The 22,377-nt window shown below is 39.4% G+C and overlaps 1 protein-coding gene across 1 annotated transcript in view; it reads left to right on the forward strand.

The window, feature by feature from the left end:
• The first annotated feature begins 18,393 nt into the window (after positions 1-18,393).
• Positions 18,394-22,377, forward strand: part of CROT (Carnitine O-octanoyltransferase) — a 55,321-nt gene continuing 51,337 nt past the window's right edge. Inside the window, exon 1 of the mRNA XM_089252590.1 lies at positions 18,394-18,495. The gene's annotated coding sequence lies outside the window, so the exon portion shown is untranslated. The remainder of the gene's footprint in view (positions 18,496-22,377) is intronic.

Genomic DNA, 22,377 nt, shown 5'->3' on the forward strand with positions numbered 1-22,377 from the left:
CTCACTCACTCAGTAACTCAATCGCTCATTCCCTCGCTAACTGACTCGCATCGAACTGTCGTCGGTGAATTACATGGCGGTGAATTGTTGGTCGGTGAATTTTCCTAGTGGTGAATTGCATGGCGGTGAATTGTTGGTCGGTGAATTTTCCTAGCGGTGAATTGCATGGCGGTGAATTGTTGGTCGGTGAATTTTCCTAGCGGTGAATTGCATGGCGGTGAATTGTTGTCGGTGAATTTTCCGGCGGTGAATTGTTGGCGGTGAATTTTCCGTAAACCACCGTTGAGTACTAGTAGTAGCACGTTGCAAAAAGTATTCCATCATGTACAAACACATTATCAATGGTACCTGCGCAGAAGGGCAGTCTTAAGAGCATTATGGGCCCCCGGGCCAAGTGATTTTTCTACCTGATAGATTCTCGAAAAATCAACTTCTTTGAGACCCCTCTTTTCTTAAGGCTCCCGGGCCGTGCCCGGGTTGGTCCATGCGTTAAGACGGCACCACTGTGCAGGAGCAGGTAAACCAGACAATGTATAAAAAAATGAATGGAACGGGGTTTTCATAGTTATAACTTTTTCTGAAGCACTAAGAGATGGCTCCAAAAAAACTTTCTAATGATTTCAAAAAGTTGATAATTTCCACGTTGTAAGACGGCGGGTGTTCCTCAAAAGCACAAGTTTTTGTATAGTTTAATCATGTTCAAAGTACATTTCTTTCCCTGGTGTTTCCAGTTCATAAATATATTCTTTTGGTCCCATTGGAATACATTTAAGAATTTTCATTTATTCCGTATTTATTATGATTGATTTTACCAAACATTTTCACTGGCAATTTTTTTTTTTATTATTGTTATTGTGGTTTTTTTTGTTTTAAACTTACCATTTGTAGTGCGTTTGTACGTGACCGAAAACTTTAACACGGGTTGAACAAAGTCACAACATCATTTTCTCCCATGAAACCATTGATTCAAAATTTCCTCGTGGTAATGTTTACTCAGCGCATGCGAGTTAAGTAGCAGTAGTTTATATAGTAATACGAGTTAACGTTTCTAAAACGTGACTCGTGACTAAACCTGTAAAATAATTGTCATTCTACAAAAGATTAGCCTCCCAAATCTTCGAGGCCCTTGAGACTTTGAACCATTGAGAGGATGAAGTGATGGCCTTTGCATTTGTATTCAACGGGTGCCCTGAAAGTGAATGTGTCGGCGCTGCTATCATTCACGGTTGGTCATTCATATCTCACATTAGTATTGATTCATAATGTTGATTAAATATGATATGAGATTCTCTCCTCTCCACCTTAAATATTGGAAATGATTGAGATGTTGAAATGAAATTATTTTTGGACAATTATGAAAACAACGCCACAGACCACTTTTGAAGCGGAATTTTTCATTTCCATCCTTGAAAAAAAAAGGTGGTTATCAAGAATTATTGAGCTAAATTATTCGTGCGTATATCGCAAGTTTGAGCCCCATTCTCACTAGAGTACAGACGTAAAGATAATGCAATTAATGAAATTCATACTTGTACTGTATTAATTAATTAACTTATGCCAAAGCTAAATGATTCACAGATTACTTTTGAAAGTCGCGAAAAAATAACCAAAATTATGAGATAACTGAATTTTTGTTAACTTGTTTTTCTTTTTGAAAATTTTATTCAACCATGATGAAACGTTACCTGATAACGGCAAAAACATATTCATCAAGAGACCAAGTGTTTCTCGATCGGATTGAATGAAATATTCGTCATTATGGAAAACAATTGTGAAAAATGTCATTGTTGAATCCCTGCCATCAAAGGAGATGTACGCTGTGTAAAACTAACTGTCAGATTCAAACATTAATAACCTGCTGGCAAAAGAACTGGAAATGTGATGCTTGCCAGCGCATGAAAAAGGAAGATAGAAAATTGTAAGAGAAATTGCGCCCAGAAAAATAAATGCCACGTGGCACAACAAAAAAATCAACGAAAAAAACACTGAGGGAGGGTAATGCATTACGAGATAAGATTTTTGATCCAAAGAAATTCGAATGAATACAAAAAATAAAATTTCTAAAGAAATGAAGTGTAAGTTGATGGATGTGCCAATACTGAGTTGAAGGAAATAAAAAATGCGAATATGGCAAACTGAGATATCGGGACGCATTCCAATGAACAACAAAAATCGGAAAGTGTGTATGTGAACTCCAAATCAAAACAAATATTGAAATAAATTGGTGTTTTAGGTCGGGATTACACTATAAAAGTTTGGTAAAAGATCTTTTGCAAAAAAAACCACCACAAACTACCAATAAGCCTATTGGCCACATTCGCTCGAATGTAACTGATATTCGTGTTTGGTTGAGCGAGATGTGACGAAAATCGCATCAAATATTAGAAATCTCTCAATGCACGTAAAGATGAAGATTTCAAACAACAAACTCTGTAAATAAGATAGTATTAAAGACATTGAAAATCGCCGATTTTGATCATCGTAAAATTTAGATATAATGGTATACGGAATAAATGGCTAAAAGAGTTATGAAACATAATGAACAATTCAAACAGCAAAAGAGATTGACGATGAATATACATTATCTAAAGTTTATAGTAACGAGAATCTCACAAACAGCTGAAAAAATTGTTTTTCACGTTTGTCATTACATAAAAAAAAATAAACGTCTTCGAAATTTCTTGGATCAGTGTATGGTAAAATATTGCTGCGTAAGAAAGAAATGAGAAAGTGCACATTCATATCTAAGATCATTTTACAAATTCCTGTCCAGGGACGTGCTAGTTTTTTAACATGATATTCAAAAACAAAATTTCAACAAAATATTCATCACACGTAATACTGTATACTTCCAAAATAAGTATTTTCTCACCCTGCTTGACTCTTTCCCTGTGATATCGGATTTCATGAGATTCAAAGGCAATTTAAATGCGGTATCATTCATTTAAATAAGTGGCTCTTAACTATATAGAGGTGCGGGAAAGCATTTTTGGGGGTGTGAGATAGAATAAAAAAAAACATGCTGATTGAGAGGAAAATTTAAATGATAGATAAAATTGAATTTTTCACGCAAGAAAATAATTGCTTAATTGGGGGCCTCTATCCACGATATAGACGAGATTTGAACGAATATATGCACAAAAACTATTGATGAGGAAACCCAAAGACATAGGATAAAAAGAATACAGGCACGTGTCCAACCTCGATTGGTATTCATGCCATTTAAAATAGACGTCACCGACATACTAATAATAATTGCAAAAGTGACACAACAAATTCATCTCAATGTCGTCGTTTCACAATGAGCTCATGATTTAAACATAGGATTTGCACCAGCTAAAAAGCTTCAGATAACACTAGTAATTATTCAGATAACACTAGAGTAATTATCGATGAATACTGCGCTCTTTTAGATTTTTTTTTTTGATCATATGTTGTCGAATGTTCGGTTTTTTTCTCCGGAAATTTCGTACCCTCGTTACCCTTGAAATGATCGTAGTTGAAAACTGTAACTTCTCGACTTCATGTTGGGAAATGCTAAGACCAATTTCACCTCTTGCCTCTCTAGAGGCAAGAAAATTGCCTCTAGAGACTCCTCAAATTTTTATCACATTGTAAACACTGTAACTGATGTACTTAATGATGTTAGAAATTTTCCTATGGGATCGCTCAGAACTCTATCACCTTTAAGGAAAAGTATGACCGTCAGTATTATCGCTATGGCCAATCGTAAGGCACATGGAAACGAGAGCGACTCGTTGCATCTTTTTGAGAAAAGAATAGGTTTGCCACTCCAAGCTATGTCATAAAAAAAAATCATTGAAAAACTGGAATAGGGAACAGCTTTTGGCTATAATGATAATACTGATGTCACACTTTGCTCAGAGACGGAGTTCGAATCAGCACAGTATTTCAAAAAGCTTGGCTAGCAGTTGTTACTTATTCTGGATTTTTCCTTTCAATGATTTCCGAGACATCACTTGGAGCGGCAAACATGTTCTTAGTTCAAATATGGACGACGACCAGTCCGCTCTCTCTTATAGGTGATTTGGGATTGCCTATACAAATTTTTCTGTCAGTCAAATTCAAGAGATTATTGCCGTTCATAAACCTTTCAAACTCGAGCATGCATTTCTGTAATTTTCAAAATGTTTTTGCATTTTTGATACTCAAAAATTCATTAAAACATAAATGCCAGCAAATCTTTATTAATTCAATTTTTTTCCCTCAAATTTTCAACTTTCTTCTATATATTCAACTTCACATAATTTTTTACATAACATTTTTTCGAACGATATCGGTAAACGACGTCGAACAATGTCGGGTCAGATATAGTTCGACGTCGGATTCTCTACGTCGAACTATACAGACAAATGCATGCCATTTTACGTAGAACGATATCGGTAAAAGACATCGAACAATATCGAAATCCCTACGTCGCTCTATATCGATGTGCTACTGGGAATTTCATACAATATTTTCCATAATTTTTTTTTGCTAAATTTTATGTAATAAATCGCACTTTTTCGGGAGAGGCACTTTCTCTCATGTGGAAGCCATCTTAAAAAAACCCTGAAACTTAACTTCAGGTGCTGCCCTCTGATGGAAACATGGGCGGTGATACGGCCCCCCCCCCCCAGCGTCAAAGGTGAAGTTCACTGATCTAATGTACACTGCTGGCCACCCAAATTGCAACACCAAGAAAGACAAGAGATATCGCAACAATATTTATTTTGTAGATAACATGTTGACCAAGCATCAAATGATTAAATTTATAGACTTCTGTGAAGTGTGGTTCCTGCCAAAATCAGTAGCCAGAGTAGCCGCCATTGGTGGAGATCACCGCTGCCACACGCCTCGGCATTGATTCAAAGAGACTTTGGATGTGTTCTTGGGGTACAGCAGACCAAGCAGCTTCCACGCGTTGCCAAAGTTGATCTGGTGTGGCAGCTGGGGATGTAATCTGGGTCAATCGTTGAGCAACCATAGACCACATGTTTTCTATCGGCGAAAGATCCGGAGAGCGAGCTGGCCAGGGAAGCCATTCAATCTGGCGATTGACGAAGAACCTTTGGACAATGCGTGCCACGTGTGGTCGCGCATTATCCTGTTGAAATATGGCTGTGGGCAAGCCCTGAAGGTAAGGAAGGACAACTGGCTCCAACACCTCGGAGATGTAGCGCTGGCTTTTTAAAGTACTGGCAATGCGTACTAGAGGAGTGCGAGAGTGATATCCAATACCGCCCCATACCATAATACCCGGTGCAGGACCAGTGTGGCGGTGCATAACGCAGCTGTTCAGCATCCTCTCTCCACGGTGTCTCCAGACTCGAATCCGACCATCGTGGTGTTGCAGACAGAAGCGTGACTCGTCAGTAAAGACAATTTCATTCCATTGTGCCGTCCACATCATTCTTTCATCGCACCATTGGCGGCGGAGACGTCTGTGGTTCTGCGTCAAGGGTAGACGAAGCAATGGACGTCTTGCGGACAGACCACTCTGCTGTAAACGGCGTCGAATGGTACGCGCAGACACTGGATGATGCGGTACAGACTGAAGGTGCTGTGCTATGGTTCGTGATGTGGCTGAGCGATCCGTCACTGCCATACGCACAATACGCCTGTCATCACGTGAAGTGGTGCACTGAGGTGGATGCGATCGAACACGTCGGTCCGTCGTACCCTCCTGCATCCAACGATCACATATCCGCATTACAGTTGTTTGGTTTCGTCCAACACGACTACCGATTTCCCTGAAAGATAATCCACAATCTCGGTAGGCCACTATCCTTCCTCTGTCGAACTCGGATACTTGATCAAAAGATGATCGCTGTTTTCTACGAGGCATAATTGATCGTTTTTTTGAAAAAACCACAAGAAAAACACAATTGCCGTACTTCAAATCGTCCAAATCTCCAAGCCTTAAATAGCGCTTTGAAGTGGCGCCACAGGCGCGCGTGATGTGCGTCTGCTCTGAAATTCTAATCATTTGCATATCTCACCTCCGCTAATGCATGTTGTAAATTTCATATTATTTGCATGCTTCCTTCAGGGTATTGCATTTACGGTGGCCAGCAGTGTATATATGCATAAATGAATTGACATCATCATCGTGCCCCCTCCCCCCAGACTTCCAAGTCTATCTCCGCCTATGGATGGAAACCCCGAAAGTTCATATATTCCCCCATATTTCTAACTCAAAACTTACACCAACCATTAATTCAGGGCTTAACTCCCTGAGGTCGAAAAAAAAAATTGTACAGTCAAGAAAAATCAACCCACACATTTGTGGCACCAGGGTCTGAAAAGAATAAAGTAAGTGACTTACTACACACGTCAACCGTTGCATTCGGAAAATCCAAAATCCTTTATTACCAGTCAATAAAAGAATAGTCAATAGAAAATATTAACCATCTTATTCGATTGAAAATTATAAAGGCATCCACCAGTGAAGCAGATTATGTCAGAATAAATTGGTTGAAGGCATAATCATTCGTAAGTGAGACAGACTCGATTCAAAAAACACGTTACCGTGTAGCGAAGAACATTGAGTAAAAGTGTTACACGATGCCCCATTGACCCTTTTCTTTCACTATTCGTTATCGAGAGTGAAGATTATTAAGTTAATAATGTTTCAGAGACCAAGAAAAACTTGTAAATGAATCACGAGAGAACACTGATTATACTATTAAAATATTAATTTTTTTTTTGTAATCAAAAGAAGTAGAAAGTGTGGTTTTGCAAAAAGAAAACGGGTTTTTTTCTTTTTCCTGATACAGTTTTTTCTTCTACCCGATTTCAAGTGCCTTCTATCATCATTCATGTCTGCTTTCTCCAGGTAAACCTCATCTTTCCGAGAAAATTATGTGATATTCCACTGAAGAAGAGGATACAACTGTAAGTACATATAAAGCCTCTAGAAATAATTAATAGTAATTAATATAATTACTGACTGTATATCTAATTTTCTCCTTTAAAATAACACGGAAATCAATCATTTTATCATTTTTGTCACACCACGGTCATTTTCTGCACACGAGGGCTAATTAGACCGGGATCTACAATTTATTGCCGGTTCCGAACGGCAGCCTCTTTTACACTCACTGAGACGTTGGTGCGCTAACCCCTCTGTGTGGGACTCCCTGCGGTAGCAATCTTTTTCTGTAGTCGTGTCACCGTTCCTGTTGTACCGCTGTGTCAGGGAAGTTTCTGACAAGGACGAACCGGATATCGAACTCGCGACACCTCTAAACGTCCTTTGGACTACCGCGCCCATTGCATGGAAATTCAAAATAATATTACAGATTACATGTACAGCATAAATTTTATTAAATTATCAAAGTGTGGTTTTGCAACAAAGCATGTTTTTTCTTCTCTCTCTAACGTAGTTTTTTCTGCTACCCGATTTCAATGCCATCTATCATTATTCATGTCTGCTTTTTTCATGTAGACGTCATCTCTTTCCGAGTAAATTATATGATATTCCACTGAAGAGTCGGAAACAAAACCGTAAGTATATGTAAAGCACCTTTGATAATTTAATAAAATTTATTCTGTATATGTGATGGATAATATCATTTTGAATATTTCCGTGTAATTCTAAAGAAAATTTCGAAATACAGTCAGAAATGCATGCCATCAATCCAAGTTCTATATCATTTTTAAGGAATATTTAGACATGTAGTCGAAACAACAAACAGCCTTGAGCCAAAGTGCGTGTACATTTCAAGGAACTATTATCCAGTTTCGACGAAGGAATAAATAAATTTTCCTTAAAAAAGTTTTTCGTACACCAATTGTGTGCGAACATATCACACTACACATCAATCGTTAATTTCAATTTTGGTGAGAAAATAATGTCTGTATGCCGCTGTGGTGGTCGAGTGGTTATAGTGCCGGACTCGTGATGCGAGGATCCGGGTTCGAACCCCACAGTGGTGGTCGGCTGAAGTTGGTTTTCTGTGGTTCCCAACTTCAAGGCGCAAATGCGAGCCGATCTCCCCGTTAAAAAGTCTCGCCACAGAGAGCAACAGTCCTACAACGGTAAATCACTCAACCATAACACTTCACTCATAGTTTGTAAAACTGGGGACAGATGACAGCACTACACATAACAAGCATTACACAGAAACAAACTTTACGTCAGGTTGCACTACACGTACACGCACATTCCCGCATGTACCGATTCGTTGGGGGGTTCGGCGGGGGGGGGGGTGCATGTGTGGTGTAGCAGTAGTAGGTAGGGGCTCGGGGATCCATGATGTTCTTAAGTCAGCCACCTCGTTGGGCAATTTGCCTGTTGTGGCGTTGTATTTGTATAATTAAAAAATATATTTTCGGAACTGACATTTGTTATAAGGATCGCCTTGTGCCGACACGAAACATTCCAATTAATTCAGTCTCAAGGCAAGTTTTATCAATGATTTTTTAATTTTGTCCTTTTATTTTGACCTTTCTAATATAAATTCTGAAGATTAAAAAAAAAAACCATATATACGCTTTCCAATAATTGAGCTAAATTCAACATACAGTCGACGCTCGTTATAACGACTCTCTTCGTTTCCCGGAATACGGACGTTTTATTAGGATGTTGCTATATCGAATTTTTCAAAAAATCATAAAATTTAGCTTCTCGCTTTTTCTAACTTGTAATTTCTCTTCTTTCCCGTAATCGACTGCGCGAAGAAGGAATCCCCAACTCTTCTGCTTTCGCAACTAAATCACTGTTTTTAATAATGGTGCACAGTACTCTTTTTGGAATATACAGGGCGTCCATAATTTAAAGACCCTATTTTAAAGTAGCCTACAGGTGAAACCAGCCATCAGAAAAGTGTGAAATTTTGTGGAGGACTTCATGAAGTGATGGGAATTTGTTTCAGGGAGAAAAAATTAGTTGGACATGTCCGTTCATACCAGAGGGCGTTTCACTTTGAATACCTGTATTAAACATGTAAATTTATGTGATGTCACACAGCAGCTGTTATAAAACCTAGAAACATTCGATGAGGGCTTGTTTCTCAATGTGTTTGCTGCTCACAATGAGGATATGTTTACGAGATCGCGCTTTCTTGGTCGAATTGTTTTACCAAAACAGCAATTCCGTAGTAACTGTTCTACGGAAACATCGGACTTGGAAGAGGATTCGAGAAGTTCTAATGAATGTCAAAAACCTTCGGAGTATGATAACGAAATTTGAAACCCCAGCATCGTTGGCTGTTTGTCCTGGAAGACGAAGAAAACCCGTTTCTATGGGCGCAGTACAGGAGGTTTCGCTTCAGATGGAAGATGACAGAGCTTCAAATTCTTGTGGTGTCAGGCGTTGAATAGGTCACGTTCAACTGTCACATAAGATCAAGCGGAATATCCTCTGATATTATCTATCCGCACAAACTTTCACTTGTGCCGCGGTTGCTTCCACATGCTCGACTCCGGTTCTCACTGCAGTTTCTAGCTAGCGTTGAGGTCGATTCAGAATGGCCTTGGAATATCCTCTGGACAGACGAAGCGCATTTTCATTTAGATTTAGAGGGTGCAGTCAATACTCACATGGTCGAGTGGTCATAGCGACGGAATCGCATCGCGAGGATCCGGATTCAAACTCCTCCGACGTCGCAGTGGTGGTCAGCTGAAGTTGGTTTTCTGCGGTTCCCAACTTCAAGGCGCGAATGCGAATCGATCTCCCCGTTAAAAAGTCTCGCCGCAGAGAGCAACAGGCCTACAATTGTATAATTATTCATCCATTACACTTCACTTACTATGAGTTGAGAGAAAACGCATAGTTTCCAAAATTGATTGCAGATAACAGCACTACACATAACAAGCATTGCACAGAAACGAACTTCGGAGAACTAACTTTGATGTTTTGAGAAGAAGGTTAGCGGAAGTTTTCAAAGACCGGTTGGAATCAGTAGGGGTGGTAAGTCAATGGGAAGAATTTAGTACGAAGCTGTCCTCTGTTTTGCACGACGTCATACCCTTTGTTCGAAAAAAGCGTGTTTGTACATCGCACCCTCTATGGTTCACGGATAGCGTGCGGAACCTTTATCTTGAAAAGAAAAGAGCATTCAGAGAGTATAAAAGTGGACGTGGTGACCTATCATTGTTTACTGATAAAAGAAGACTGTTGAAGAAAGCGATAAGGGATAGTAAAAAGGAAGTTGAATCTAGGTTGGCAGATAACATTGGCTCTGACCCAAAATCATTTTTTCGATACGTCAATAATGGATGTAAGGGGACAGTTGGCCCCCTCTCGATAGGAGGCTCTAAGGTAGAGAGCAATGTAGGCATGTGTAGTGCTTTCAATGACTTTTTCGCGTCGGTTTATAATGGAGATAATGATATTCGATATACGGGTGTTGCATGGGGTAATAAAACCCTCAACGATATTCAAGTGGAAGGCGTGGAGGTCCTAAATCTTCTAAGAAATGTATGTGCAAGCAAAGCACCAGGACCAGATGATATATATCCCAGGGTTCTCAGGGAAGGTGCTAATGAATTGTTGGGGCCAGTCGCACAGATATTCAGGAGTAGTGTTGCTGAGGGTATCGTCCCGAGAGATTGGAAACTGGCTAACGTTGTTCCGATATTTAAGAAGGGTAGTAGAGAAGTGGTGTCTAATTATCGTCCAGTGGTCTCCTAAAGTCATTCTTCCGCTTTTTCGAGGCTTAGTTCGTCCTGGACTGGAGTATGCTGTAAGGTTTTGGAGACCATACCTACAGAGGGACATAGACTTGATTGAAGGGGTGCAGAGAAGAGCTACGCGTGTCCTTATTGGCACACAGGGCTTGAGTTATGAAGAGAGACTTCATTTTTTGAATATGTTTACACATATGTTTAAACATATGTTTACATATGTTTGAATATGCTGAATATGTTGACGTAGGTGTCGAGGAGATATGATCGAAGTGTTCAAAATTTTCAATGGGATGGATAGGATGGACCATGAACTTTTAGTACACCGCCAATCGACTGCTTTTACAAGGGGACACCAGTATCGATTGGTGAGGGACAATGCAAGGTTATGGTGTCGCAGGGAATTTTTCTCTAATAGGGTTGTTAATAAATGGAATAGCTTACCCTCGGAGGTAGTAAATTGTAACACAATTGACACGTTTAAAAAGAAATACGATAAACATGTTGGGGTAAATCGAGAAGCTATCCATTCTTAGAATAAGACAACCATAAGTATTCTTTATGGGCATTGTATAATATTTTATCATGTGTATATATTGTTTATAATTTGTGTTAATTGCATTTTTAATGGGGTTGCTGTATTTTTGAAACATATGACATCCATATTTTTATGGGCATCTTTTTATCAGCCACCTCGTTGGGCATTTTGCCTGTTGTGGCGTTGTATTTGTATTTGTATTTGTATTCACGGAAGGATCACTATACGTAACACACATTCGAACATGTACCAATTAGTTAGAAGTTCCACAGAGGAATATGGACGAGGTGCATGTCTGGTTTAGTAGTGGTAGTCAATACTCACAACTGTCGAATTTGGGAACCAGAAAATCCCAACGCTATCTTAGAGGTTCAGTTGCATTCACCAAAAGTGACGGTATGGTGTGGATTTACTGCATCATTTATTCTCTGTCCCTACTTATACGAGAAGTTACGTTTTACAGGTTCAGTGACATGTTCGATCACCGGGAAGCGATATGCATTACTGTTACAGAACGAAATTGTTCACGCCACTGCCTTGCAGACACAATCTTCATGCAAGACGGAGCTCCTCCACACATTCAGAGTGTGTTAAGAATGTTCCAAAAGACATTTATTAATTAATTTTTTTTCTTAAACACATCTTAAAGCACTTTCCTTATCTATGGCCTCTCCGATCCTCGGACCTTAATCCATGCGATTTTTGGCTTTGGGGGCGTTTGAAACGCCTGGTAAGTCGTGGCAATCGAAGAACTTTACCTGACCTTAAAGGCATCATTTCACGCCACGTGCTGAACATTTCCCAGCACAAACTTCGGTCGGTTGTGGATTTGATTTCACTTGTGATTTCACATGGTATCTAAAAATGATGGCCATCATTTGAAACATGTTTTGTTGCAGTAACAATTGTAAAAGTTTTAACAACTGTTAAAATTATAAACGTGTGCCTAAATGTGTCATATCTTAATAAAACGCCGTCCGGTGTCAACACATGCAACCAATCCCCCCCTGCCCGAAACAAATTCCCATCACTTTATGAAGTTCGCCACATAATTTCACAACTTTCTGATGACTAACTAACTAACCGTGTGATGGCTCGGTCCATATCCTACGGGACTTCTGACCGAAAAGCCATCACCGGGAAACATATTTTCAGTATGGTTAATATGAAAAATGAAAAATACATATGCTTGTCCTATACACATTCCACAATTTTCAAACATGTCAAAAAATGCCGCTGTGGTGGTCGAGTGGTCATAGTGACGGACTCGCATCGCGGGGATCCGGGTTCGAGCCCCACCGTCGCCACAGTGGTGGTCGGCTGAAGTTGGTTTTCTGTGGTTCCCAACTTCGAGGGGCAAATGCGAGCCGATCTCCCCATTAAAAAGTCTCGCCACAGAGAGCAACAGTCCTACAAACAGTACAAATATTCAGTCACTACACATCACTCACTTCACTTCTGAGATATAGATGGCAGCACTGAAAAATCATACACAACACAAGATACGCACTCAGACTGTTAAGAACACCCACATTTACACTTCCGGCACAACTCACTAGGTAGTAAATTGCCTATGGCGATAGACCTGAGTTGTGCTCGGTTTGAAAAAAAAAAATTCGAAAACAGTTATACATGCAAGCAAAATAAAACAGTACATATGTGTATCTCATACACATTCCACAATTTTTAAACATTTCAAAGATAATAATTATACATACATGCAAAATAAAATAGTTACTGATGACTGGCTTCGCCTGTAGGCTACTTTAAAATAGGGTCTTTTAATTATGGACGTCCAGTATACAAACATCAATTAGAAGTCATAAATACTTTGTCAACCGGGGCAAGCCGGAGTTTTGGCTTCTCTTTCATGTAGAAGAAGCAGTTAAAGGCTGAATTCGGCTCCCCCTTCTAGTCCAGCGCCCGGGGTACCAGACCCACCAGACCCCCCCTCCCCGTTTTAGCCCTGGTGAACTTCTTATTTATTTTATTCAATTTTAGTTACTTCACAAACACAAACATATAACACACAAAAAATAGATATATATTACAAACAAACACTTTGTAGCGCACAAGGGACTGAAAAGTCCTTCGCCGAAACTTTCAATTTGAGATCTGCCGTTCCCCCCGCATTAGCCAGCACGCAATCAAACTCGAGGAATATCAGATTTTGGAATGTTGGGGGTCTCTGGTCCGTTCCTGACATGCCGAGAAAAGCGAGGCTTAATAAGGATCCCAATATGCATTCAGTGGTTTCAATGTATTTTTAAAGTAAATATATTTAAGAATTTTCCAGAATCTGTGATTCGAATTTCTCGGCACGCCCGCCAATACGGGGGAATACGGTAAAAGATGTAGTGCCCCGTTTATTTAAGACAGCCATGTCGAATGAATAATTTTCAGAATGAGAAAGTAAGTTTAGTTACCTGCGTATTCTTAAATTGAGAAATTAAGCAAAATTTGCGAAAAATCAACCGCGTAGGAAGTGGGAGGGAGCCACCGTATGAGAAAATAAAATAGAATGGTGAGCAAGGGCCGGAGGAGAAACGCATCGACATCATACAGTTGACTTGAGCCTTGCTATGATTCGCCTTGTTTAAAATGATGGTGCTACTTAACTACAGGGTTTCCTGTAGAAAAGCAGCGTGATTTCATACTTGAAATAAGGCAGTTTATCATTTCCTGTGGCAATTGATCCCACTCGTTCAGCAACGCTGTTTTCATTCCCTGGATGGTTCCCAGAGGGGGGTTGCGAGTTGCAATTGTCCTCCCCAGAGCATCCCAGACATGCTCTATAGGGTTAAGATCTGGAGATCTGGCTGGCCAATCCATCCGGCGAATATCCTCACTCTCTAGAAAATCATCGAGCAGAAGAGCTCTATGTGGCCTCACGTTAAAGTCCATTAAAATGAACTCAAAGCCAACTGCACCCCTGAAAAGGCAAACATAGGGCTCCAAGACCTCATCCTTATACGTCACACCAGTCACAGTGCATCTTTCAAAGACATGGAGAGGTGTGCGGTCATCCAACATGATGCCTGCCCAGACCATTAAACCTCCTCCGCCATAATGGTCGATTTCGGGGACATTGGAGGGTAGGTAGCGGGTTCCTGGTTCTCTTCATATGAACGTACGGCGAGAATCGGTGCTTAGGCTGAACCGGGACTCATCAGTGAAGAGAACGGTCCGCCATTGATCCATACTCCAATCTCTATGCTCTCTGCACCATGATAATTTTCTAGAAGTGAGCGGAACGCAAACAGCAGGTCTTCTTGCAAACAACCCTCTCTCATGAAATCTTTTGGAAACAGTCACCCTTGATGCACGGGTTCCTGTGGCTGCATACAAGTCAAGAGAGAGCTGAGAAGCTGTAGCACTCCTGTTACGCCTCGCTATAATCGACAAATGGCGATCTTTTCTGGCGGTCGTGGCTCTTGGACGACCTTGCCCAGGCTTTCTCTCGATGGATCCGGTATCCTGGAACTGTTTCCATAAGTTACACACGACGCTGGGCGTTAAATTGAACTCGCCGAGGTGTGCTAGCGAACGAAATGCGTCTTAACTTATGCGCGCTTATAAAGTCTGTTTCTCTACTGGCTCCGCCTACACACACGTGTAGGCTTACGTATTTGACGTACAAGATTTGCATTTTTGTCTAGAAGCAGTGGTTTTACATTCAGTTCAGTTCTTTTCATGAAATTCGATAAAATATGCAAATTTTCTTAATTTATTTCACCAGTGTATACAGGAGGTAATTAATATACGTACTGTGTTAAGCCGGGTCCACACCGGCTGGGCTACGAGATTCTGAACTGAAAAACTAGCAAAACCGATTTTATAGGAATGGATACGCAAAATTGACCATTCAAATAGCCCGAGCTGTGTTACCCACTCCTCAAAACCAGGTTTTCCGCTGGTTGAAGCTGCGTAGCGCTGTGGGTATGGATCCGGCATCTGGTTCCACGAAAGCATGTTTCCTATACAGCCACATTTTCGAAAGTGAAATTTTGGTAAATTTTATCTGTAGCGGTAGCCAGGGGATGTGTGGGGTTTAGTTAAGTAAGTGAACTGTTATAGTTCTCAAAATACAGTAAAACCCCTCTTATCGGATACCGCTCAGGTGTACCCCTCCCTCTTTTACGACCAAATAATAGTTTCCCCTTGAATAATAAAAGATGCATATCAAACGTCTGGTTAATGGTCATCCCTCTTTTTACGAACGAATTTTTTTCGCAAAAATTCGCTGGGGGTTATCTGATGTGGCCTGCCCCCAAACATAATTTTGTAAAAATGAACTAAGCAGCACATTTACAGACCGCTTAAGTAACCCTTAGCACAATTCCAGAGCATTTAGGCTACCCGTGGCATATTTTCAGATCACTCAAGTAGGTCCGTGTCACATTCACACATCACTTAAGTGATCCGTGGAACAGAGATCCCTTTAGTTACATGTGGCGCAGTTTTACAGCATTTAAGTGGCACCCAGTGCGGTTCTACATCGCTCAAGTTACCCGCTGCACAATAACGGATCACTTGAGTGATGCGTCGCACAGTTCCAGAGCACTTAAGCTGCCCGGACACATTTCCAGATCACTTGGATCCGCGAAAAATTTAGAGATAATTAAAGTGGCTCTGTAGGGGACTTATCAATACGGATAATGTAGTTAGGGTGACCGCAAACTATCGAAAGGTTTTTCTCGTTTTTGACGCACCGAGTAAGATGCCATTAAGAATATTTCATATTTTTATGAAGGGGGTTGATGACGTAAGCATTGTCCAACCTCCCCCCCCACCGTCATCAAAAGTCAGTAAATCGGAAATCCCCTCCCTCCCCATCGATGCTGACGTAATACGTAAATGACCCCTTATCGTTGATGAAAGAAATTAGGAAAACGAAAGTGCTTAAATGTTTTTTTAATTATGCCCGCATTGGGCATATAGGCTAACAAAATATTTGTCCAGTTGAAATTTTTACATGCTCCGGGCATGTCGGGCAATTAGTTTGTCTAGCCTTGATTTAGACATGATAGAGGATATTGTAGAATCTCTACACGTTAAAAAGTGTGTTAATTTTTGTTAATTATGATATTATATTGTGTCGTTTATAGTGTTTTCGTGCCTTTCTCTTATTATGTGAGTATTACTTTGAAAATTAAAAAAAAATTAGCTACAGGGTGAATCTAAATTCATGGGACAAACTTTTACAGGTGATATAAAACATCTAAACAGACATTTTTGGCCATAGAATATGTTGCCGTATCGTAAGAGCAAAGGCGGTAAAGGGTTTTTTAGAGAGTGCTCAACACCAACTTCACCAAAAACATATACTGTACCATATTATTTGGACTGATTTGCTACGATATCAACCATTCGAGGGTACACATGCACCTTCGGATTGGAGTTTGTTTTTTATTGGTGTAAAGACCATCAATGTTATGCTGCGCCAAATAATGATCAAGCGGTATAATGACTTGTACCAACCGTTAGAATGCACCAGAGGTGCATGTCCGGTTCAGTAGTAGTGGTATAATGACTTGTGGTAGAATTTGCCTTACCAGGGTGCACCGTGGAAGGCCTATCACATTACAATACCCTGCACCCTCGAATGGTTGATGGCACTTATTGCAACAAATCCGTCAGAAAAATGTAATATTTTCTTTTAGTAAAGTGCTGTTTTGCACTCTCTAAAAACACCCATCTACAACCTTTGCAATTGCTATTCGACCACACATTCTGTGACCAAAAATACTTGTTTAAGAGTCTTATATAAGTTATTTATGAGAGGAGTCTGCTCTTACAGTTTGTCCCATGAATTTAGAATCACCCTGTATGGTTACAAACTGGAATTGTAGTATTATAAAATTTCGCTATTACGAGGATTATGAAATGTGGTTTTACTTATTTACAAAAAAAATTAAATTAAGCGGATATCGCACACGTGTTCGCACAAACTGAAAATAGATTACGTTTTATTTACTGTATTTTTATTGTCGTAAGCGAGCTTCGTTCATCTTAATTAAATTGTTTGTAAGACGATGAGAGTTAGAATGATCGTGTTTACAACTTTATATTTTTCTTCCCGGATATTACTGGCATCATTGTCTCGTCATAAATTACACGCGATCCATAGAAGTTTCCTTCATCTAGTGCAATTTAAAAGAAAGCATAAATAAATTAATTTCGTAGCTGACACGCTAAAAAGCGAAGAAAAAGTAAAATCGGTCGTTCACAATAACGCAACTAGGAGTTGGCAATAACACGTGCATCATCACGGGTAATTTTGAAGAGACTGTCTTGACATCAGAGCACACAAAGCTCTGATCTCTTCTTGTCTCGACGACCGACAACAAAAGATGCAATCATATCTCACTAATGTCTTTAAGAGTCGCTTTTGCCGACCTTTCCTCGAATTGGAGATTTTGTTTTATTTTTTTTGTGATGATTGCTGTCACGTTGACCATTATGGCATACACTCGTGAAAATATTCCTTTTATGCTCAAGTGAAATGTTCTGTACATAAAACCGTGGCTGTTTTTCTCATGCATCAATCAACTATACTGTTCATGCAGGGAGTAATTACTTCTCAAGTCAGTTTACTAAACAAGTTAAATTACGAAGCGACTCCGCCCTCGTGTACAGAAAATGACCGCGGTGCGACAAAAATGATTAAATGACTCCCTTATCTAGAGAGGAAATCTGTTTTTTTTTCTCCTATAATTTTGCAGATCTTTTTTTCGTAACATCTTATCTAATATGTTCATTGTCTAAGGCCACAAGTTTTGTAAGCGAAGATTTGCTTTCTTCGGAATTCGGATAAGGAAGTTCGAGCAAAAAAAAAAATCTATCTTAATTAGAAGTTTTCATATGCTTTTGAGCGATTTCATGGCTATTTATTATTTTTTTTTCTTATGTAAATTTTGAATTTTTCTCCTCTTTTGATGTCCTTGAAACTTTCCCCATCCTGGCACTAATGCGCTAATAACACTTCTACTCTTCCTTCTTCTCAAATGAAAAAAAAACGTTTCTCGTAAACCAAAATTTAGAACCTTTCGGACTTTCCCTGTATTGGTTCAGGGGATAATTTACCGATTTGTCCTTCACTTTAAGATGTCCGTCACTCTAATAGACTACCGATTGAGGAAAACAAAGAGTTTACACCGTCATCACAGGAGCTGAAAAAAAAAAATTTAGTTTATGTGTTAAGTGTTATATTTGAATTTCGTGCAGTGCTGGATCGTTCTCGACTTTGTCGCAAGCGTTGAAAAGTTTAGGTATCGCTGTCGGAAGTGGATCCTTTATTCACCCGTTGCTTCTTTTGAAATTTCGTGAGTGACTTTTTTTTTCTTCGCTCTTCCTAGTATGAAAAATATTTACAAAAAAAATTACCAAATACTATAAACTATAACACACTATATCCGGGATGTTTCACAAAGAGCGCGAAAGAAAGGAAAAAAAAAAGTTATTTTGGTGATTCTAAATGTAAAAGGAAAACAGGAAACTAAAAAATAGGAAAACAGGATCACTAACATTTGAAAAAAAACTCATCGACGGCGTGGCAGCCAAGGTCGATAATATACTCGCCTCAAGCACCAAAGGATGTTTAGAGGTGTCGCGAGTTCGATATCCAGTTCGTCCGTGTCAGAAACTTTCATGACACAGGGGTACAACCGAAACGGCGACACACGAACAAAAAAAGATTACTACCGCAGGGAGTAACACATTGAGGGGTTAGGGCACCAAGCTCTCGGTGAGTACAAAAGACAGGCTGACGTTCGGAATCGGCAATAAATTGTAGGTCTCGGTCTAATTAGCCCTCGTGTGCAGAAAATGACCGCGGTTCGACAAAAATGATCAAAACTCATCGAGACATGGATGATTAATTTTTCTCTTTTCCCAACTATGTACGTATTCGTTTTGAAAATGCAATTTTTGCCATTTCAGCACTGAAAAAAGGCAAAATAAGAGACTTCAATCTCTCACCTATAATTGAATTTTTATGGAAATTTACGGAAAAAAAATTCTTTCACACACTGCGATGTATAGAGCAGAGGAGCAGATATAGAAGAGAAAAGCATATTATCATAACAATAATTTTTTTTAAATTCAGTGAAGGGTTTAAATTTCTTCGAACTGCCATTTTCGGGGTCAGGATATAGGGGCTACCACAGCTGAATTTTTCTCTTTTTGCAGATAATTTTCATATTTTGCTTCAACTCTAGACGCTCTGGCCGCTGTGGTGGGCGAGTGGTTATAGAGACGGACTCGCGATGCGAGGATCCGGGTTCGAACCCCACCGTGGTGGTCGGCTGAAGTTGGTTTTCTGTGGTTCCCAACTTCAAGGCGCAAATGCGAGCCGATCTCCCCGTTAAAAAGTCTCGCCACAGGGAGCAACAGTCCTACAACGATAAATCATTCAATCATAACACTTCACTCATAGTTAGAAAAACTGGTGGCAGATGGCAGCACTACACATAACAAGCATTACAGAGAAACAACAAAACTTCACGTCAGGTTTCACTACACGTACACGCACATTACCGCATGTACCGATTCGTTGGGGGGTTCCACGGGGGGGGGGGGTGCAGTAGTGGTGTAGTAGTAGTAGGTAGGGCCTCCAAGAAATGGCTCGGGGATCCATGATGTTCTTAAGTCAGCCACCTCGTTGGGCAATTTGCCTGTTGTGGCGTTGTATTTGTATTTGTAAAGGTTGATTCTGAAGTTAAAGCAATTGAAAGGTTTTTTTTTTACTTTCGGGGGGGGGGGGGGTGAGAGAGAGGAGGCACTGTCAAAAGAAAAAAAAAAGTTAAAAAAATATATATGTAAGAATAGAGCACCATTCTTTGACAAGGTCGAAATTAAATTTAGCTGATGATTAATCGTATTTTGAGAAAAGTTTTTGTCACTATTGTCTCCCTTTTAACGGGAATTCACTTCTTCCAAGCAAGATGAACGTGCTCATTTGATAAAACGTTAAACATTGTATAAAAAATATTGTTTTTAATTTAGCTGATAGAGATTGAGAGAGCGTGTGTTTGTGTATTTATAGATGACCGCACGCTCATATATAGTTACTTCCAGAAAGTAAAAAATAAAGTATAGCGTATCAATCGGTGAAAGAGAAGTCGATTGAAATCTGCTGTTAACTCTGAATTAACGATCTAATCTGCCTTCGAGCGCGTAAAGTGATCACAAGGCAACAAAAATCCTCAAAAAAGGATATATATATAAAATCTATCTATATATAAAATTGATTTTCTGTGTGTCTGTTTTTTATATACAAATCTACAATTTTAGATCGATCGTCACCAAATTTTGCATATATACCAAATGGGACCCGACTTGAACGATAGCCTACTTTAAAATTTCGTCAGAACAGGGCAAATGCCCCAAATAAGCAAAAAACTGTCGGGTAACAATGGTGTTCGGGCATGAACAATCACTTTTGAAACGTTTACTTTGGTTACCGTGGATCCCTAGCAATGCGTCTCAGACGCTGCATATGCTCAATAGTTTATGCCTTTATAATGGTTTGCCACATTTTCAATACTCACAGTAATGAGGCTTTCTGAATAAACGTCATAATCATCATCAGCATCGCTTTGAGGGTCAGGAAAAGGGTGATCCTCATAGAAATCAGTGTTAAAATTGCCGATTTTACTGTAGAAATGTGGAAATTTGGTGGGGTTTTCCACCACATCAATAATTTTAAAAACTGTATAGAATTCTCGATTTTTGAAATATTAAGTTCGCTTAGAGATATACGAAGCCCAGGAGATTAAATATGAAGTAATTAGCCGGACCTACTTTTTAGTTGGATATTCATGCAATAACATTGATTTCAACTTTTTATTTATATCTTCTCAAGCATGAAAATTAATGTCTCCGTATTGACTTTTGATTATTCAACTGCATAAATTCATGTAGTTTAGGATGTTTTTTAAAATTAATTATGGGCCCGTAAAACACATCGAAGAAATTCCACAGCTTTAATTAAGCATTTTTGGAAGCTGAAACAGGCAGAGATGGATAACTTGAAGTTCACGGTGGGGGGGGGGGGGGGGAGGGAATCGAAATACTTAGCGCCCTTAAAAAAGGAGAAAAAATATTCATTTCTATGTTTTTTTTAAATCTAGATTTATTTCATGAGTCGCGCAGAAAGTCACCATATTGGTTAACTTAGGTTTTTGGTTAACTATTCTGGGGAGCCATGTGTGATCAATGTTTGAGAACCATGTTTGATCAATTAGGTTTATTGGTTAACTTAGGACACGGTTTGCATGCCCCTCAAAGAAAGGGAGATATCATGTGATCCAAAAAAGCCTCATTGAAGAAAACCCGGGCAGCGCCGGGTATTGTAGCTGGTTTAGGATAAAATAAAACAAAACGTACTCGGGCTTATTGGCGACGTAGTACTTAATCAGTAATTTTTCGAAGCACAAATATTATGCAATAGGCAAAGCCGTCTTGGGCGGGCACGGCCCGGGAGCTCATGGGAATGAGATCTGGTTAAATTTTTCGAAAATGAACATGTCTCGCCCGGTAGGGGGCCCTCAGGAAAGTCACTTTTCCCAGAGGTCCAGGATTCTCTTAAGATGGCCCTTACAATAGGGTATTGTAAATAAATGGGAAATAATACTAATAATAATGATAATAATAAACAGAGTACGATTGAGAAGAAATGAGAAAATGATTGACAAGAGTTGTTTTTTCTATGACAATTGAATACAAGAGACCTTAATGCTTTCTACTAAAACCTCGTAAACAAAAATTACAGTGGAATCATTGAAGAAAATTCTTATATAGCAAATTGAAACAGAACTCACAAAAATGTATACGTGAATACTGAAACAAAACCACCTTCTGTAACATGTGCGACTGCACCGAGCCCTGTTCTTGGTAGTGGCCAAAGCTCACGGTAATATTTATATAATATATAAAAAAAAAGAGTCAGCGGTACAGCGGTGAAAATTTTAACAAATATTAACATTATTAAAGTCAACCCTGTGATTATTTTCACAGAGTCTGGTAATAGCAGCCCTCCATTTACATGTTTAGGTAAAGAGTTTGAAACGATTTTCATTACGCAAATTTCAAATTATGTCACCGGGCCATAAGTCAGGTCAAATCAATTTATACATGCGTGTTATGTAAAAGAAAAAGTTTCCCTTTCTTTCTTATGCTAGAAGTAAATGCGCGGATTATTTATC

This window comes from Pholcus phalangioides, unplaced genomic scaffold (assembly GCF_987345545.1).
Source record: "Pholcus phalangioides strain wild (caught in Gottingen) unplaced genomic scaffold, Ppha-v1.0 ptg000030l_1, whole genome shotgun sequence".
NCBI classification, from domain to species: domain Eukaryota; kingdom Metazoa; phylum Arthropoda; class Arachnida; order Araneae; family Pholcidae; genus Pholcus; species Pholcus phalangioides.